This window comes from Mytilus galloprovincialis, chromosome 4, assembly GCF_965363235.1.
Source record: "Mytilus galloprovincialis chromosome 4, xbMytGall1.hap1.1, whole genome shotgun sequence".
Classification (NCBI taxonomy): Eukaryota; Metazoa; Mollusca; class Bivalvia; order Mytilida; family Mytilidae; genus Mytilus; species Mytilus galloprovincialis.
The window spans coordinates 104693465-104709199 of NC_134841.1; positions in this window are offsets into that span (position 1 = coordinate 104693465).

The window sequence follows — 15735 nt, forward strand, 5'->3', positions numbered from 1 at the left end:
TGTAAATCTATATAGACCCATAGTAAATCAGCAATATTTTTACGTCATCATTAAATGTAATATACAAATGACAGCAACATTGAAACTTAACAAGAACAAAATTATAGCCGCATAATTTTAGGCTGCCAGCATATCCTCCAATACTCCAATAACAAAAATATTTTACCGCATCACCCAAAAGTGAGCACATTTGCACTTGATTTTGTAAATGTATATAGCGGCAAAGCAAATCAGCAATACCTCAGGCTGACTTCTTCAATAAAATTATTTGACCGTATAAACCAAAACTGACAATATTTGCATTTTATTTTGTAAATCTATATAGACCCATAGTAAATCAGCAATATTTTGATGTCAGAATTAATGCATTATTCAAATGGCAGCAATATAGGAAAACAATAACTACAAAAATTTGTTCGCAAAAATTCAGAGTGCCAGCATTTCCTCTTTTTATTTAACACATTGTCCCGCTACAAAATGTCAGTAGTTGTGAAACCTCTGGCTGACTCCTATAACAAAATTATTTGACCATTTTTGCCCTTATTTTGTAAATATATTATACAAATGTCAGCAATATTTGAACACAATAAGTACAAAATTTTGTATTCATATCTTTAGGGTTGAAGTATGTCCTCCTTTTACTCAATGTATTGATAGGTAACAAAATTTCAATAGTTTTCACTAGTAAATCAAATTTAGCTTGAACGCACAAAAACGCCTTACCGGCATTAAAAAAAGATTAATGAATATTGAATAAAGATTGACAAAAATTAAAAATTATTTTTAAAGAGAAACTCCGCAAAAAAATCTAAAGTTGATATTATGTCCATTCTGTATATAAATGCTCAAATTCATAGATATTAAAGTTTTATTCCGCTAGACAAGAGATCAGCATCGATTTTAAATTTTGAGTATCAATTCTCTGCGTTCCGCCATTTTGTCATCTTCTCCGATTAAAAATCACGATATGTCTATAAACAACAAAGGACCAAAACTACAGTAACCGATGTAGTCGTAATTGCGTGTCGATATCTTGTCAATCGTACGGTTGTTGTATCTGACTAACTAACTTGATACGGAAAATGTTCTTATTTTTTTCAAATAACCATAGTCTGTTATTTTTAAACTGTTAATACTGGAATTAGTTTAAAAGTCAAAGTTCAAATCATAAATAATTGTTCCGTGAAAATTGTTTTCGAAAATCTAATTAGTTCATAATTCTTAAAAGTAATAAACTTAATTCAAATAAATTCGGATCTTCCCTCATCTTATCACCAGCATGGCTAAAGGTATTACTCCCAAAGGTATTGTGAGGGGTGTGAGGTGACACGTCCAGATATTCAAGCGATTTCCTGTCGGGTAAATTTTCATGCATCGTTTCACTTCTGTAGGTATTGATCAGTGTACACGGCCGATAACTTATAACTTTCCATTTTGAACTATCAGGTGTATAACATACATCTCTGTCTTGCGTGTCCGAAAGTGATATAATATACTAGTCATTACTTAACTCATACGCTTGTTTATAAATAACATTTCTGGTGTAAAGAATATTGTTTATAAAAATATAAATAATAACAACAACAAAAAAGATTTGAAGAAATAAAAATCTATTTACATATTTTTTCCAAGGGTTAATTTGGGAAAATATAATATATACTCGTCAATAGTAAAGGACAGATTGGAACATACCAGAAATATTGATTTAACAAAATGTACGCACTTGTCGACCATTCGTTTATACGCCTGGATAGAAAGTTACGGAACTATACATAGTTGCAATTTAAAATTATATACATTTTTACATTGAACATAAGAAAAAAACATACGTTTTGTTTAATTTGGGTTAAAGGTTTTGAAAATAGACTAGTCCTCGTATGACAATGTTATAATGGGATGTCGATGGACGAAAAAGAAGAAGAGAACCAATTTGAATTAATTACAGGTCGATATTTAACTTGCTTTGGTATATCGAAGTTATGGACATAGTAAAATCACAGATTTCTATTTCAATAAGATTGTTCTCGAACAAAGGAAGGAATTCGTCATCACAATTGTTGGGTATAATGTATAATAATGTGAACATGGTTCTGAAAGTACTTTATGACAAATTTCCTGTTCCGACATGCATGTTATATATGCCACTGGACGAACACTAATTATACCCAAGGGATGTGAATATTTTGCTGGAAAACTATTGAGTATCAAAGTTTCAAATTAATTCCGGGATTTATTTTCTTTCTTGGTATTCAATAACAGAAAAAAGAATAAGCTGCTTGTCCGCTTAATAGGGGTATTCTTGCCAGATAAAAAGACTTATATGTATATTAAAAAATAGGGAAATATGACATTAAATCGGTTCTGTCTTTTTTTTAAACATCGTTAAAAAGATGTATGTCTAAGGTGAACGACACAAAAACCCTGTAATACTAGTACGAGAGTATAGCATGTAAACATTCCTTCTCAATAATATGGTTGTATTGGAAATCTTTTCGCACAGATTGACAACTCATGGTCCGATATGCATGTAATATTTGCCACATGACGCCCATAGTTCTTTCTACCATCATCATCTTATTCTTTGATATTGCGGTAAACATCGATGGTTCACACCCAAACAAAATGGGAGTAATGTACCTTCAGAGCTATACACTTGTGAAACTTAATATATAGACGAAATTTCGGTATTTAAATGAATCTACATCTCACAAACAGGATTTTTAAATAACGATTTCGAGTAATCACCTACAAAATCGATATAAACGTATGGCAAGATATAACCATGCAGGAATTAATTTTTCGTCAGACGCAATAACTCATCACTATCATAAATGTATACGTATATGCATGCAGTTTCAAATATCAAAAACAGCCGGTCGATGTCGATAGTCCGTTTTCTAACTGTTCAGAGTAAGCATGGTTAGACATGTCAATTGTTCATTCTTGGAAGCCTTCATATTCCCCGTCCGACGATGGGAACTCTTTCTGATTGTGTTGACTATAAATGCTTGTATGGTAATTCAGTCGTTTATCTGTACAAGTAGTTGCATGTCCTCTCCTTTCCCAACAAACAAACTAACGAAACGCTACTAGTCTGCTTTCTCTGGAGCTCATCCGCAATGGCGCTTATACGTCAGGAAACTTACATGTATACTAATAATGATTGTTTCAAGAACAACGATGTAGGGACGAACTATTCTAAATTCGTCAATATCAATTATTCATGACTAAAATATAAGTTTTATTACAACTACTGTATTACTTATTTTGATTAATCACGGCTATCATGTTCAACATTGCACAAATATTATCATAGAATTAAAAAAAAAATGTAAAAAAATCCTCAAACAAAATAATGTATTAGCTTAGATTTATTATATTGTATGTATATCCATTAATGAGATAAACGATAATTGGTATTCTTTTCACAAATAGCAAATGAATAGTTTGTGTAAATGATTGTCCAATGAATTTAATTATGTAAGAATGAAATGTTAAAAAGAAACTAAAAAAATCATGCATGTTGTATGTTGAATTTTATTTTTAATTAAAAACTTTAAAATAGTTTTACGATTGTTAGCATTTAAACACAGCCAGATTTGAATACAAGTTAGAAATTCCGGTAAAGTATATCAAACAGATGTGCAATGTTATATCATTATCAAATTGGGTAATATTGCATTTAGTTTTTATTAAAGATTAAAAGTACTATTTTTTTACTTCATATTTGAATCTTTGCGCCAATTGCCGATAAGAAAGAAATCAAAAATTGTTTCCTTTTATTTTTATACACTTTCGGAATTACGAATCTGAATTTTATTTTCAATTAATTTACACAATTTAATTATGTTTCTTTATTCTCATCGTGTATTAAATCTTAGTGTATTAAAAACGGCATACTCTTTCTGATCCTTTCTGTTTATCCTTTCAAAATACAACATTCATACCTGTGTACGCTTGAACTCACACCTGCGGCTAAATAGCTACAAGGTAAACGAATTAACCTCAAGCCAAGAAATATACAGTGACAATTACAAAATAATATACATACTCTGCTCGCACATAAGTTGCATTGAAATGATTATCAAATTAATAACGGTAAATAGAACGGAAATATTTTCAGTTCAATATCAGTAAAATGTTCAATAGATATTTTATGAAAAAATCTCATCAATAATTAATGAAATTTATTCGAAAATATTTTCTAGAGATAATTTTATAGGAGTTTAATTCAATCTATACAAAACGGTATACGCATATTCATTTTCTTTCATTCTTATATTGTGGTTAATAACTATGGCTATTCGTCAGCTGTGCGCTTTTAATTACGTATATTGTCGATAAACTATAAGAGTTAAACAGATATTATTTTTCCCAGAATTCAACACATCGGGCTAAAACGTCACAATCCACTCGAGAAGGTCAATCAAAAAAGTTACAAATACTTGATTTTCTCCGTTATTAGAAGGAATGTAAATTTAAAACTTTGCAAATGTGTTTTTTATACTAAGATGAACATAATTAGATGATAAGTAAAAAATCGCGGAATTTCCCTTTAATGCATTTCAATCAATATCAAATCATTTTAATACAAGTCAAGTAGATTCCCTTGCGGTAATACCCCAGTCCCACTAGGCCACGATCGCACTACGATCTGTGAAAAAAATGCAAATTTTGATGATCGTAGTGCAATCGTGTAGATCGCAGTAAGGTCGTATCACGGTCGTGGTGAGGTCTTCAAGATCGTGAAGAGCGTGGACAACTTTGAACATGTTCAAAACAATCGTGGTGCGGTCGTGGCGAAATCAAGTCGTAGTAGAAGCGTAGTGAGAGCGCACTAAGATCGTAGTAAGATCGCAAAGGTCGCTGTACAATCGTAGCGAGAGCGTGATTCTATTCGGAGAGACAGCGCTACGATCGCACAGCGACGTTATCATGACCTCACTACGACCATCACGTTCTCACTGCGACCCAACTACGCTTCCACTACGACTATACCACGCTGTTCACGACCATAGTACGATTCTAGCACGCCCTTGCCGTCCTCATCACGCTCTTCTTACGACCTGACTACGTTCACACTACGACCATTATTCTCATTGTCATTTTCACATAAAATATATAAAAAAGCTCCCTAGATTTTGTTTGTTTCAATGTAATTATCCATTTGCTCTAACGGCTCAACCATGCTTCTCGTTTTTATATAGATTAGACCGTTGGTTTTCCCGTTTAAATGGTTTAACACTAGTAATATTTTGGGTCCTTTATAGCGTGCTGATTGATGTGAGCCAAGGCTCCGTGTTGAAGGCCATACCTTTTATAAATTGGTACTTGGATGGAGAGTTGTCTCATTGGCACTCATACCACATCTTCCTATATATATTGATACATCTATGTCATCTCTGCTATCGTTCACTAAAATATCGTCATTGAGCTTTATGGACAATAGGTTGTAATTTAGGTTGGATTGGTCGGTCCGACATCTCTGCTTGATCAGGATTCGTTACTTTGCTCCCTCTGCCTCTACATCAACTCCTACCACCATGCCCACGTGTTCTGGTAGATTTTGGTGGCATGACTGTATTGTTTCCGAGAAATCTACGATTTAATCAGAAATAGAAGGAAGTGAACTGTATTGATATGGAACACGATGTTGAAGTTATTGCTGAAAACGTAGTAAGATCGCGCTATGAACGTAGAATAATCGTGGTAAGAACGTGTTATAATCGCAGTAAGATCGTGTTGCAATCGGAAAACTCGTGGTATGATCGTAGTGAGAACGTTAGGAGCGTAGAAAGATCTTGAAAAGCGTAGTGAGGTCGCAGAATAAGCGAGGTGAGAACGTGGTATAATCATAGCGGGATCTTTGTAGAAGCGTAGAGAGGACGTGGTAGCATCCTGAAAGCAACGAAAATTTACATTTTCATACCGCTCATACCGCGACCTTACCACGATCTAAAATTATTTTATTTTAGATCGCGGTGAGCGTGGTGCGATCGTGGTCTAGTCGGACTGGGGCTTAAAACAAGATAATTTTAGATATGGTTAAACTGCGTCAAACTAATAAGCCACGTCCCCGTCAAACGGAATCAAACTTACGTTAAGTCCTTTTAAACTTTAAAGTGTCCGCCTTTTTGTTAGATAAATCATCCAAGCAGAACAGCATCCTCGTGTATCTATCATTAATCCGCTCCGAGCGTTGGTTAGTTTTATATACAATATGTTTTATATATGTTTTGCATTATTAGATGTAAATAAACGTGATGTTTTATATGCGTATTGGAATGTATAATGTTATACAAGGGATAAGACTTTAATAGAGATCTTAATCGGAATATATATAATCGGCATGCTTCACAATTAAAATAAACGAATGAACAATACATATATATGGAACGCCGTAGCTGCCTTATGTGTACTTGTTTTTAGATACGCTTATACTTTTCAATATATGCACATAGTTTTTCTATATATGCACATACTTTTTCTCTATATGCACATAGTTTACTTTATATGCACATAGTTTACTTTATATGCACATACTTTTTCTATATATGCACATAGTTTTTCTATATATGCACATAGTTTTACTATATATGCACATACTTTTTCTCTATACGCACATACTTGTTCTCTATATGCACATAGTTTACTTTATATGCACATAGTTTTTCTCTATATGCACATAGTTTTTCTATATATGCGCATAGTTTACTATGTATACACATCGTTCTCCGTGTGTATACTTTTCCCTTATTTTCTTGATAGTTCTTCAAGGATATACTTGTATTCAATATACTTTACTATTTCCTGATTGAAGGAATCCTGGGTACCGTAATGGTAAATAAAATGGCAGAGCCACTGATGCTGACTGTTTTGAGGAAAGTGGGATTGCAAGAAGTTTACGAAAGTTTTGAACGGGAAGCTATAACTCCTGATATAATAAGTCTGCTTTCAAAACAAAATTTGCAGTTTTTAGGTATTCCAAACGCAACCGACATGATGAGATTGCGGGCAGAATGTGTAAAATATGGAAAATCCAAACCACAGAAAATAGGAGGATACTCTGGAGCACCAAAATTTGATATTGATAAATTAACATTAGACAGTTTGCTAGATTGTGGATTCCAAATATCCGATATTGCAAAACTTTTATTAGTATCAGAGAGCACAATATATCGCCGAATGGCTCAGTTTGGATTGTCAAAACAAGGCTTTTCAGAAATAGACGATGGTGATCTGGAAAGAGTAGTTTCGGAAACCATTAAAGATTTCCCTATGTGTGGCGAGCAAATGCTTCGACAACTGTTAAGAACGAAGGGTTTAAAAATACAACGATGGCGACTAAGGGACTGCATTCATGAAATAGATTCGTCTGGAGTTCGAGCAAGGAAAGCTGGTCGTCTCCATCGGAGAACTTATAACGTAATGGCCCCTAACCATTTGTGGCACATAGACACCAACCATAAACTAATTCGATGGAGGTTTGTAATAATTGGTGGCATTGACGGGTTTAGTAGGATGATTATGTTTCTTTCGTGTAATGACAATAATACTTCTAAAACTGTTTTGGAAAGCTTCCTCACCGGTGTTGATAATTATGGCATACCATTAAAAGTAAGATCCGACAAGGGACGGGAAAATGTTTCTGTAGCAGATTTTATGCTTACGGAACGAGGTGAAAGCGGCATGATCACAGGTCCCAGTACACATAATCAACGGATCGAAAGACTCTGGAGGGATATTTTTGAAGGCGTCTTGTGCTATTTTTATAATCTTTTCTACTACATGGAGGATCATGATATCCTTGACCCCTTAAATGATCTACATTTGGCAGCGCTGCACTATAATTTCAAGGATGAAATTAACAGAAGACTGAATGTGTGGTCTACAGCATGGGGTTGTCACAGAATAAGGACCGTTAAGGCTACTCCCCTGCAGCTTTGGGGCTCAGGGCAAGTTCAGAACCCAGTTGGCATGCAAATGAATGAGACGGAATTACCAGAATTAGGAGTTGGAGAACAGAACAATGAAGCTACCAGAGATGGAGAAAGGCCAATATTTCAACCCTTAAATCTTATAAATGAACAATGTAGGGAGATCCTAAATAATGAATTGAATCGAACAGGCGAGAACTTTGGTATTGATGACTATTTAAAGTCTTTGGAGATCATTTCGGCAAATAATTAACATTAACAAAATCATTAAAATTACATGTGATTTAAAGTAAAACATTGTTGTTGTTGTTGTTTTAGCATGATTAAAGACATAATATTGTTTTTGGTACTAGGAAGATTTTGTATTGATTCTGCACCTTTATCAACAGTTAAGATAACTTAGTACCTAAACTTTTCTCTATTATTCACCAGCAACCACAAAATATAGACAATCTAGCATTACATAGCTCGTCTCAAACCAGGTTCTGATTACAGAACATATTGACATGTAGTAGTTATAAAAGTAAAACTAGAGGTATTTTATGCAATGCTCACACAGGGCTACCCCACGTACCCATCAACATAAATAGTAAATTATTCCGTATAAGGTACCCCCAGTTACAAGAGTTTGTGACCTTGACATACTTTATGTGCCTGTCCCAAGCCAGGATCCAGTGTTCAGTGGCTGTCTTTTTTTATTTGTTGTTTTGTTTTCATGGGGTCATTTTGTCGCTGTGTCTTCCAGGTTGTTTATGTCTAGTTGCTTGCACTTTTTGTAAGGAGCCTGCTTGAACTCACTTAGTAGTTGTAGGTGATGCCATTGTTGAAGACCACTACAGTGAACTTTGGCTGTTGTTTTGTGCATGTCCTTGTGCTGTTCTGTGGTGGGATGATATATCATGTGTTTTTTTTATCCCCTATCAGTTCTTTTATATATAATGATGGACTAGTGTTGCAAAGTGTTCAAAAGCTGTTGTATTTGCAAAGATGCGGCATAAAAATGACATGAAATTTCTTTCAAAAAGATTGCATTTTATGAACAAGTAGATGTAAATTGTAATGCATAAAGCATTTACACTTTGAGCTTAGCATAATAATACATGTACGGGTTAAGTCTTCTGTGAACTTAATACATATGGAAATAAGACATATTTGGCACTTGCAATGTTTTATGAGGTCAAAGTCAAGTAGTATACAGTGGATTCCTTTTAATCACATAACCAATTTGTTATAGAACAAGAGGCTCAAGTGGTGAGCCTGTAACCTCACCTGGTATGCTTGGTATAGGACCTCCCATGGATGGTTCATACCAAGTTTCAGTTCATTTGGCTCTACTGCTACAGAGGAGAAGAAGTTTTAAATTTCAACCAATCAAAACATGTAAATCCTCATGGCAGCCATTTTATTTTTAACGGACCTGGATGATTTATGCAAATTTTGTAAAGGACCTCCCATGGATGCTTCATACCAAGTTTCAGTTCAATTGACCCAGGGGTTTCAGAGGAGAAGATCAGAATGTAAAAGTTTACGGACGGACGGACGACGGACGCCAAGTGATGACAAAAGCTCACATGGCCTTTGAAAAAAACTATGTGCATATAGAGAAAAACTATGTGCATATAAAGTAAACTATGTGCATATAGAGAACAAGTATGTGCGTATAGAGAAAAAGTATGTGCATATATAGTAAAACTATGTGCATATATAGAAAAACTATGTGCATATATAGAAAAAGTATGTGCATATAAAGTAAACTATGTGCATATAAAGTAAACTATGTGCATATAGAGAAAAAGTATGTGCATATATAGAAAAACTATGTGCATATATTGAAAAGTATAAGCGTATCTAAAAACAAGTACACATAAGGCAGCTACGGCGTTCCATACATATAACTAAATTTATAAATATTGATGCACGATTTAAGGTAGCACAATACAAAGATTTTTTCATTCCCAATCAGACAACTTTAAACTGATGTAATTCATTTCATCCTTCTTTTTTATTTTATAAATGAGGTACCAAAAGAAAGAAGAAAGATTAATCTTTCAAATTGTGATAATTTCATTATGACATAACTATTACATAATTAATTAGTATGTAATTAGTTGCTATATTGTGATGTCCACACTTGAATGAATTTAGCGTCTTTGTTTTTCATAGCATCCCAAATTTTCATTATAGATTCTTGCTCAACACAGTTTGACCTCCAAAACTGTGTCTCCCTTTATTATATCAAGCAAAATAAGCTTGTTATTTTGCTTTTTTTTTCTCTCAAGAGCTGCTGCATGTTTACAAATAAAAAAAAATAATCATACTTTTCGCTGCATTTTAAAAATCTGGCATCATTAACTATGAAAAAAAATAGTTTACACATGTATTTCTGATTATTTCCTTTTAATTGTAAATATTTGCAAGAGGTGTATATTTTTACTTTTCTGACTAAAATCGATAATGCTCAGAACGGCATGTTGTTCTGCTTGAGTGATTTTCCTTACAAAAAGGCGGACACTTTAAAGTTTAAAAGGACTTGACATCCGTATGATTTCGTTTAACGGGGGCGTGGCTAATTAGTTTGACGCAGTTTAACCATATCTCAAATTATCTTGTTTTACCTCTAGGGAATCTAGTTATTAAAATGATTTGATATTGATTGAAATGCATTATAAATAATTTTTAATTTTTGTTAATCTTTATTCAATTTTTATTAATCTTTTTTAAATGTCGGAAAGGCGTTTTTGTCCGTTCAAGCTAAATTTGGTTTACTAGTGTTTGATACCTCAGGCTGATTTGTACATCAACATTATTTGACCGCATCAACCAAAACTGACCATACTTGCTCTTTATTATATGAATCTATATAGCCACAAAGGAAATCAGTAATAATTTAATGTCTAGAGGGACTATAAAAAAGAATGACTGCACTATTGGAACACAATGACTACAAAAAAAAATCACCATCAATTTAGAGTACCAGCATGTCCCCTTTTTATTCAAAATATTGAATTGTCAAAACATTTCAGTAGCTTCGATATTTCAGACTAACTCATATAGCAAAATTATGTCATTGCATCAACTAAAACTGACCATATTGACCCCATCAACCAGAACTTGATAGGGTCAAGGTTAGGGTAAGGGTTAAGGTTAGGGTAAGGGTAAGTGTTTAGGTTAGGGTTAGGAAATATGAGAGATTTGGGGAAGATGAGGGGACGGAAGGATATATATGGTTTATGATATGGTTGGCGTATGAATGTATGAGGGTTAGGGTTAGAGTTCAGAAATATTTTATTTTATTATGAATGTCAGACGAGAATGGGTTGTAGTGTCATTTTAATTGTTGTGATATAACTGGCGTATGAATATATGAGGATTAGGGTTGGGGTTGGGGTTAGGGTTAGCCGGAACTATTTTTTAACCCTAGCCCCGAAACCCAAAGTCCAACTACGCATGCACCGATGTATGCTTATATTAAACATTTACTGACTTGCATATAACATGTATAAAGTAGGCTTTTTGTTACAATTTCCTCAAGAAGGTTTGACAAAATTTGCATATCTAAATTATAGGTCGTTGAAAAAAATATCAGAAATTGCTGGTATAACATTCCAATGTGCTCCACCTAATTAATTAAGAAAAAAAAGCTTAAGTGTCAAGTTGCAATATGTATTGTAATTATCAATATCTGGGTCATTTTTCACCCTATTTCTTAAATTTTCTCTCTCGGCAAAATCATTTTATTCTTTATATACCTCGCGATGAAAAGTTTTTTTTTTTTTAAACTAAGCGTTCCGTAAGCCTACGGTTCTACTTAAACTTTTGAGGAGAGCATGAAAAGTGTCAATATTTCCTTTTTGGAATGATATTGTGGTACTGGCTTTATAATTGAATACTTTTAAAACATCCTGATGAGCTGTATGCCATTAAAGGGAATGAAAACTAGTTTAATAATTAAATTTGTTGTCGATATCAACAATAGGTGACAGCATCTTCACTCCTTCCTGATTTTTTTAGTCCGACATCAGTATTTTATTCTAAGAATGAATAGTTTGACACAAATTTAGGGATTTATAAGTCTACAGTTACTTATGTCGCGAAATAATTATTCTGGTCTGTTCATTGATGACATTTGATACCTAAAAATGAATTGTCAGACATAAAAATGAAAGAATGAAGGTTTTTGAAATGCAAAATTTACTGCATTCAACAATGTAGGGTGTCATTATTGACCATTTTCTTCGTTATTACTAACTGGTATTAACATTTTATTCTGTCAGTACCTCAGGATTGACTGTTTTACACCGATTTGAAGTCTACTGTTACTAATACCTTTGTCGACAACTATAAGAATGCATAATTGGACACAAATGGAGAGGTTTATAAGTCGACGGTTACTTATATTTATTTCGCGAAACAATTAAAAGCGACACTTTTTTATGTTTTTATAATATTCTGACAATAAGGTAATATTTATGAGTAAAAATAGATTCCCAGACACAAAAGTGAAGAAATGAACATTTCAAGTTGCTGTATTTGTTGGATGTATCTACAAATGGTGCCAATATCTATCCTTTTTAGTGATACTTCTCTGGTGGCATGAACATTTTCTTCTTATGATGGATAATTTGACACAATATGAGAGCTGTATAGGTCTACAGTTACTTTTATTTGTGTCAATAACAATAAAAGGCGAAAGAATTTCTTTCTTTTGATTAATATTCTTGTACCGGCTATGTAATTGACTTCTTTGTGTACATCACGATTGATTATTAGACATAAGAGTGAAGGGTTTAAAATTTCAAATGGCTATGTGTGTTGTACTCATCAATATAGGGTGCAAACATTGACCTTTGTCTTGGTGATTCCATAACTGCATCATACTTTATTCTTTTTGGTACATAGTTTTTCAGTCGACGGAGACTAAAAACTTTGTCGACAGAAATAAAAAGTGCCAACATTTATTCTTTTATATGATATTTTTAAGTACTGGTCTGATAAATGAGGACTTGAATGCCACATGCTGGAGTGTTTGACTTAAATAATAAAAAAATTGAACAATATTGATTTCATCTTTGCAAGTGAGCCACACATTTTAAATTTCACAAACCACTTTTTGAGAGTGAGGAACTATGAAACTATCGATTTTGTTTAAACACGTTTCATGTTGTAACTAAATAACCCCTCTAGATATACACGTCTTATATAAATCATTACCTGCCACTTTTTATCACCTTAAATATACAAAAAAGTTTCAACCATAAGGTAGTAAAATGACAGAGATTTCGTTATTCGTGTGGGAAAGTGCAAATCTTACAAAGAATTTGGCAGATATTTTAACCCCACTTTTTTGTTACAGGAATGGAGTCTCCGGCTTGAGTTTATGCAAAAAAGTACTGGAAAAAAACGAGTTTAATTTACTTGAATATTTTTACAAATGCGTGCGAAACGGCAAAGATACGAGCCGGCAAACACGGCCAAATTACAATGTTACAGATTGACAGAAAAGGGAGGACTTCGATATGAACGACCATCACGTAGAGGCTTGTTGGGGCTTTCCAAAATGCTAAAGATTTTTCAAATCAGATGAGAATTGCCAGAGTTATCAACGTTCAAAGTTTTATGCATTTTTCAATGAGAGAGTTAGGGTTAAGGGTTAGAGTTAGAGTTAGGGTTAGGGTTAGGTTTAGGCTATGGGTAAGGGTTAGGGTTCAGGTTAGAGTTAGGGTAAAGAGTTAGGGTAGGTAAGGTATCATTTAGAGGGGGCACCTAGGGTGTCAGTACATTGTAGGGATTGTGAGATGGCTGTCGTATGAATATATGAGGGTTAGGGTTAGGGTATGGGTTAGGTTTAGCCGGAACTTTTTTTGTTACCCTAACCCCGAACCCCAAAGTCCGAGTACGCATGCGCCGATATATATTTTTATGATGCTTTGCGTTGAGGCCTGGACTAAGGCGGGTGTATCTTTTTCTGTGTTGGTCTTTGTATTAGGTATTCGGGTTTTGTTTTCTGTAATTAGTTAAGACTTCAGTTTTATCATGTATATCTTTGATATTCATTTGTAAAATTTACTGTTTGCAATAGCATAAATTGTTCTGAAAAATAAGGATGTTCTTATCGCAAGCAAAAAACCCTAGCCGTATTTGGCACAACCTTTTTCAACTTTTGATCCTCAGTGCTTTTGTTTATTCGAACTTTTATATCTGGGCGTCACTGGTAAGTCTTTTGTAGACGAGGCGCGTTTTTGCCGTATTGAATTTTAAATCTGATGCCTTTTGTTATCTATTATTCATGTGTTTCTTTGCCTAATACGTTCTCCTATTTATTTGTATTGTAGTCCTGTAATATTATGTTGTCATTTTAATGTTATATTTAACATTGCCATTAAAGTGCGAGGTTTGGCATGCCACAAAACCAGGTTCAACCCACCATTTTTTTCTTTAAAAATGTCCTGTACCAAGTCAGGAATATGGCCATTGTTATATTATAGTTCGTTTCTGTGTTACATTTTAACGTTGTGTTTCCGCTGTGTCGTTTGTTTTCTCTTATTTTTGAGTGTGAATCCACATTACTATAAGACGTGTCACGGTACTTATATATCCCAAATTCATGTATTTGGTTTTGATGTTATATTTGTTATTCTCATAGGATTTTGTCTAATGCTTAGTCCGTTTCTGTGTGTGTTACATTTTAATGTTGTGTCGTTGTGCTCCTCTTATATTTAATGCGTTTCCCTCAGTTTTATTTTGTTACCCCGATTTTGTTTTTTGTCCATGGATTAATGGGTTTTGAACAGCGGTATACTACTGTTGCCTTTATATATGCTTATATCATACATTTACTATATTCTTTATATAGTAGGCTTTTTGTAACAATTTCCACAAGAAGGCATGACAAAATTTGCATATTGAAATTCAGGGGAGATAATCTGTTAAGGCTTAAAAGCAAACTTTACACTGTATAATAGGTAATGGGTAATTGATAAAGGTATACTGGATAATGGGTGATGGGTAATGGGTGAAGGTAAACTGGGTGATGGCTGATGGGTTATTGGTTAAGGTAAACTGGGTAATGGGTTATGGATAAAGGTATACTGGTAAATGGGTAATGGGTAAAGGTAAACTGGGTAATGGTTAATGGGTAAAGGTGTACTGGGTAATGGGTAATGATAAAGGTATACTGGTTGATGGATAATGGGTATAGGTATACTGGGAAATGGGTAATGGGTAAAGCTATACTGGGTTATGGTTGATGGGTGAAGTGAAGGAATACTGGGCGATGGGTGATGGGTAATGGGTAAAGGTATACTCGGTAATGGGTTATGAGTAAAGGTTAACTGGGTAATGGGTGATGGTTAATGGGTAAAGATATACTGGTTAATGGGTAATGGGTAACGGTATACTGGGTAATGGGTAATGGGTAATGGGTAAAGGTATACTGGGTAATGGGTAATGGGTGATGGGTAAAGGTATACTGGGTAATGGGTGATGGGTGATGTAAAGGTATACTGGGTGAAGGGTGATGGGTAATGGGTAAAGGTATACTCGGTAATGGGTAATGAGTAAAGGTAAACTGGGTAACGGTGTAACGGGTAATGAGTAGAGGTATACTGGGTAAAGGTGTACTGGGTAATGGGTGATGGGTAATGGTTAAAAGTATACTGGGTAATTGGTAATTGGTAATGTTCACTGGGTAAGTGGTAATGGATAACGGTATACTGGGAAATGTGAAATGGGTAAAGGTAAACTGGGTTATGGTTAATTGGTAAAGGTATACTGGGTAATGGATGATGGATAATGGGTA